Raw genomic sequence first — 6,859 nt, 5'->3', positions numbered from 1 at the left:
CTGTAACACTGAGTTGTTGGTTGATGCATTATATAACACTGTAACACTGAGTTGTTGGTTGATGCATTATAACACTGTAACACTGAGTTGTTGGTTGATGCATTATATAACACTGTAACACTGAGTTGTTGGTTGATGTATAATAACACTGTAACACTGAGTTGTTGGTTGATGCATTATAACACTGTAACACTGAGTTGTTGGTTGATGCATTATAACACTGTAACACTGAGTTGTTGGTTGATGCATTATAACACTGTAACACTGAGTTGTTGGTTGATGCATTATAACACTGTAACACTGAGTTGTTGGTTGATGCATTATAACACTGTAACACTGAGTTGTTGGTTGATTTATTATAACACTCTAGCACTGAGTTGTTGGTTGATTTATTATAACACTCTAGCACTGAGTTGTTGGTTGATTTATTATAACACTGTAACACTGAGTTGTTGGTTGATTTATTATAACACTGTAACACTGAGTTGTTGGTTGATTTATTATAACACTGTAACACTGAGTTGTTGGTTGATTTATTATAACACTGTAACACTGAGTTGTTGGTTGATGCATTATAACACTGTAACACTGAGTTGTTGGTTGATGCATTATAACACTGTAACACTGAGTTGTTGGTTGATGCATTATAACACTGTAACACTGATTTGTTGGTTCATGCATTATAACACTGTAACACTGAGTTGTTGGTTGATGCATTATATAACACTATAACACTGAGTTGTTGGTTGATGCATTATAACACTGTAACACTGAGTTGTTGGTTGATGCATTATAACACTGTAACACTGAGTTGTTGGTTGATGCATTATAACACTGTAACACTGAGTTGTTGGTTGATGCATTATAACACTGTAACACTGAGTTGTTGGTTGATGCATTATAACACTGTAACACTGAGTTGTTGGTTGATGCATTATATAACACTGTAACACTGAGTTGTTGGTTGATGCATTATAACACTGTAACACTGAGTTGTTGGTTGATGCATTATATAACACTGTAACACTGAGTTGTTGGTTGATGTATAATAACACTGTAACACTGAGTTGTTGGTTGATGCATTATAACACTGTAACACTGAGTTGTTGGTTGATGCATTATAACACTGTAACACTGAGTTGTTGGTTGATGTATAATAACACTGTAACACTGAGTTGTTGGTTGATGCATTATAACACTGTAACACTGAGTTGTTGGTTGATTTATTATAACACTGTAACACTGAGTTGTTGGTTGATGCATTATAACACTGTAACACTGAGTTGTTGGTTGATGCATTATAACACTGTAACACTGAGTTGTTGGTTGATGCATTATAACACTGTAACACTGAGTTGTTGGTTGATGCATTATAACACTGTAACACTGAGTTGTTGGTTGATGCATTATAACACTGTAACACTGAGTTGTTGGTTGATGCATTATATAACACTATAACACTGAGTTGTTGGTTGATGCATTATAACACTGTAACACTGAGTTGTTGGTTGATGCATTATAACACTATAACACTGAGTTGTTGGTTGATGCATTATAACACTGTAACACTGAGTTGTTGGTTGATGCATTATAACACTGTAACACTGAGTTGTTGGTTGATGCATTATAACACTGTAACACTGAGTTGTTGGTTGATGCATTATAACACTGTAACACTGAGTTGTTGGTTGATGCATTATATAACACTGTAACACTGAGTTGTTGGTTGATGCATTATAACACTGTAACACTGAGTTGTTGGTTGATGCATTATAACACTATAACACTGAGTTGTTGGTTGATGCATTATAACACTGTAACACTGAGTTGTTGGTTGATGCATTATAACACTGTAACACTGAGTTGTTGGTTGATGCATTATAACACTGTAACACTGAGTTGTTGGTTGATGCATTATAACACTATAACACTGAGTTGTTGGTTGATGCATTATAACACTGTAACACTGAGTTGTTGGTTGATGCATTATATAACACTATAACACTGAGTTGTTGGTTGATGCATTATAACACTGTAACACTGAGTTGTTGGTTGATGCATTATAACACTGTAACACTGAGTTGTTGGTTGATGCATTATAACACTGTAACACTGAGTTGTTGGTTGATGCATTATAACACTGTAACACTGAGTTGTTGGTTGATGCATTATATAACACTATAACACTGAGTTGTTGGTTGATGCATTATATAACACTATAACACTGAGTTGTTGGTTGATGCATTATAACACTGTAACACTGAGTTGTTGGTTGATGCATTATAACACTGTAACACTGAGTTGTTGGTTGATGTATAATGTGTGAAAAGTGGGTGACTAACATAAAGACAAATAGAGACCAATAGACTTACACAGTGACAAAATAAGTGAAATCAAGAAACCAATCGTTCATTGATTGTGCGTTTTGTATTTCTTTATGTGAGAAGACTGTCACCGTACATAGGTCACCGGCTTGTCATCTGAGAACCCTCTCTTTTGTCTATGGGATAGTCTCACAACACATGTCACTAGAGGAACCTACAGTATACAGTATCACAGTCATTGAATAGGAAGAGGAAACCTTTAAAAGGGCATCAGGTATCCCTCCCTTTACTGCTGTCCAAAGGTGCTGCTGTCTGTGTGAGAGCAGACCAGGATAAATCCTAACCTGAGTGTTCCAGTCTATGTGTTGTTAGTCATAAAGACTGGATATCTAGGGCAGACATATTACTCAGCTTAGCTGCTTTCGTCAGCAAAATGTCATGTTGTTTTGACAGTGGACAGTTCTCGGTTAAAATAGTATGCATTTCTACGGGGAATGTGCAAAGCACTTGAAAAAGACACATACCTCTCAATGTGACTTCTCTGGTTAAAGAAAGGACAAATTAATAAAAGGAACACCATTCATTGTGTAGTAGACCAGTGTCATATGGCCTCTCTGGTCCTCCACAACTATAGCTACAGAACAGGATATGGAGATGTTGTGGCACACATAGACCTGCTAGTTATTACATTTCTCAAGAGTGGAGACAGACATTTTCTGTTTCCCCCTAAGAATCCACCTGTCCTGACAGTGAATCATATAACAGGTGTGTCTCAGTGTTTGATCTACATGCCACTATACTGCCTGGGTTTATAGACCTGCAGTCAGAATGAACTCACTGGTGCCACGGTTTTTGCCTGCAATGCTTTTGAGTTTTTCCACTATCTGGGTCATTCCATGAAAAGAGTGCCCTTTGATATTTTAAGTAGAAATTGTGTACCAATATTAAATTTTTATAGCCTCTGCGATTGAATGAAGTGCCCATTAATATAGACCACATGCAATAAATCCGATTTTTTAATTTTTTAAAATGAATTATTAATTTACATCCGTCCCTTGTGGACTCTCGTTTTAATATTGTGAAACTATTCCTTTTGAAATATATATATATTTATTGAACATCTTATAGTCGAATCATAGCGTAAAAGCAGGTAAACTGGTTCTACTCTTTTTAATCATTTTGTGGTGGAAAACTGAACAGGTTGGGCATAACAAGTCAACCCTGTTACCCATAGATAGACAGGCTAGAAATGTTTTAGCAATTTAAAAAATGTTTTTGAAGCTTGCATTCAATTGCCACTCCCTGTTGCACATAACAAGCCTCCATTCCCCCTGTCACAAGAGGATTTATGGCAGATTTAAGATGAAGTCATCAACCCTGTTACGGTCAACCTTGTTATGGTCAACACTGTTATGGTCAACCCATTTAAGGTCAACCCTGTTAGAGTCAACCCTGTCACGGTCAGTCCTGTCACGGTCAGTCGTGTCACGGTCAGTCCTGTCACGGTCAACCCTGTCACGGTTAACCCTGTTATGGTCAGCCCTGTTATGGTCAACCCTGTTACGGTCAACCCTGTTACTCTCAGCTCTATCAAGGTCAACCCTGACATGGTCAACTCTGTAACGGTCAGCCCTGTTACGGTCCACCCTGTTATGGTCAACCCAGTCAAGGTCAAACCTTCCACGGTCAACCCTGTTACTCTCAGCTCTATCAAGGTCAACCCTGTCAAGGTCAGCCCTGCCACGGTCAACCCTGTCACGGTCAGCCCTGTGATGGTCAGCCCTGCCACGGTCAACCCTGTTAAGGTCAACCCTGTCACGGTCAACCCTGTCGCGGTCAACTCTGTAATGGTCAGCCCTGTTACGGTCCACCCTGTTAAGGTCAACCCAGTCAAGGTCAACCCTGCCACGGTCAACCCTGTTACTCTCAGCTCTATCAAGATCAACCCTGTCAAGGTCAATCCTGTCACTTTATTTGAACTTTAATAGGCACATGCTACATTTTTGTTTGTTCACTATTCTTGTGGGGAATTCTGGTCCCCACAAGTATAGTTAAAACACACACACACACACACACACACACACACACACACACACACACACACACACACACACACACACACACACACACACACACACACACACACACACACACACACAAATACTCATACACACACTAACACTTGCACACACACACAAGCAAGCACGCACGCACACACTCACATGGTAGATGTGATATGGTACATACTGTATAAACACACACTCTCTCGTTGTAGGCGACACAGAGAAACTATCACCAAACACATTTAGGTCACCGGCTTGTCATCTGAGAACCCTCTCTGTTGTCTGTGGGATAGTCTCACAACGCAGGTCACTAGAGGAGCCTACAGTATATCACAGTCAATGTATTCACCTTGGGCCCGATTCCAAATTACGCCTTTCATATGCATGCCTTTCCTACGCACGTCTCAGTAGCTGGTATTCAGACTTACCTTATGAAGGTGTGTAACAGGCTTTGCAGGCGTGGTCGCCTTGTGCGTGCTGAATAAATATAATTAATCTGCTGAAACCCTCCCACTTGCTGGCCAACAGATTTTCTCACTGAGTTTGAATTCAATAGGGTTTTCAGTACATGTACAGTATCTTAAGCCACCAAATAAAGAAAGCCATCTAAATCTAAGCATATTCATCTCTGTTTCAACACCAACTGGTAGATTTAAAATAAGACTCCAGTCTTGTGTAATATTTAGGCACATTTCAGGTTGGGGGAAAAGTATGTATGAATCATTAAAAAAAATGGTTTGGAGAGCCTTTTACAGGCTAAATATATTGATGAATGAAAAATACAGTGGTTTGGTTAATTCTGAAAATGACTAGATTCAGTTCTTTAACCCATGGTAATGTGAGAAGATGGGTGTCCCTGTAATAATAGTTGAGATAATAGTGCACAGTAGTAGTCATTACCCTCCTGTATTGCCTGCACTAACCATGGAACTGTGTGATGACACAGCCAAGCATTGCACCATGTGTCAGGTTCAAACTGTTACAGCTAGTTATGCACTTCACTCCATAACGATTTAAATACGTGTCTTTAAAAAAAACATGTTTTCAACTGTGACTAATGATCCTCAGCCACATGGCCATGACAGCGTTTACAGAGGAAGTAAATGATGATAAACAAAACAATGTAATTAAATGGAGTGATAATGTAGGCTATTCCAACTGAAGGTAACCAACAGTAAATTGTCAGTTGAATGTGTGTGGTTATTAGGCTTACTGACAGTCCATACTGATAGTGACTAATATTCAGTGCATTCGGGAAAGTGTACAGACCTCTTGAATTTTTTCACATTTTGTTATGTTATAGCCTTATTCTAAAATCGATTAAATCATTTTTTCTCCCTCATCAATCTACACACAAGAGCCCATAATGACAAAGCGGAAACAGGTTTTTAGAAATGTTGGCAAATAAACAAAAACAGAAACACCTTATTTACATAAGTATTCAGACCCTTTGCTATGAGACTTGAAATTGAGCTCCGGTGCATCCTGTTTCCCTTTTTATTTATTTTATTTAACCTTTATTTAACTAGGCAAATCAGTTAAGAATAAATTATTATTTACAATGACGGCCTACCAAAAGGCAAAAGGCCTCCTGTTGGGACAGGGGCTGGGATTTAAAAGAAATGAATTAAAAAAAAAACGAAATATAGGACAAAACACACATCACGACAAGAGAGACACCACAACACTACATAAAGAGACCTAAGACAACAACAAGGCAGCAACACATGACAGCACAGAAGCGTTGATCATCCTTTCTGATGTTTCTACAACTTAACTGGAATCCACCTGTGGTAAATTCAATTGATTGGACATGATTTGGAAAGGTACACACCTGTCTATATAAGGTCACACAGTTGACAGTACATGTCAGAGCAAAAACCACGTCATGAGGGTGAAGGAATTGTCTGTAGAGCTCCGAGACAGGATTGTGACAAGGAACAAATCTGGGGAAGGGTGCCCAAAAATTTCTGCAGCATTGAAGGTCCCCAAGAACACAGTGGCCTCCATCATTCTTAAATGGAAGAAGTTTGGAACCACCAATATTCTTCCTAGAGCTGGCTGCTCAGCCAAACTGAGCAATCATGGGAGATCGGCCTTGGTCAGGGGGATGACCAAGAACTTGATGGTCACTCTGACAGATGTCCAGAGTTCCTCTGTGGAGATGGAGAACCTTCAGAAGGACAACCATCTCTGCAGCACTCCACCAATCAGGCCTTTATGGTAGAGAGGCCAGACAGAAATCACTACTTAGTAAAAGGCACATGACAGCCCGCTTGGAGTTTGCCTGAAGGCACCTAAAGGACTCTCAGACCATGAGAAACAAGATTCTCTGGTCTGATGAAACCAAGATTGGAGTTTGCCAAAATCTCGACCCCGAATGAATAGCATCCTTAAGTTGATGGTCAGAATACGTATAAAGAGAAACGTGCATAAAAAGGTAATAACCTTCCATTTAAGCATGGTTAACTC

Source organism: Oncorhynchus nerka, linkage group LG22 (genome assembly GCF_034236695.1).
Source record: "Oncorhynchus nerka isolate Pitt River linkage group LG22, Oner_Uvic_2.0, whole genome shotgun sequence".
Taxonomy (NCBI): Eukaryota; Metazoa; Chordata; class Actinopteri; order Salmoniformes; family Salmonidae; genus Oncorhynchus; species Oncorhynchus nerka.
The sequence above is the reverse complement of the archived record's forward strand: the minus strand, read 5'-3'. Positions refer to the sequence as shown.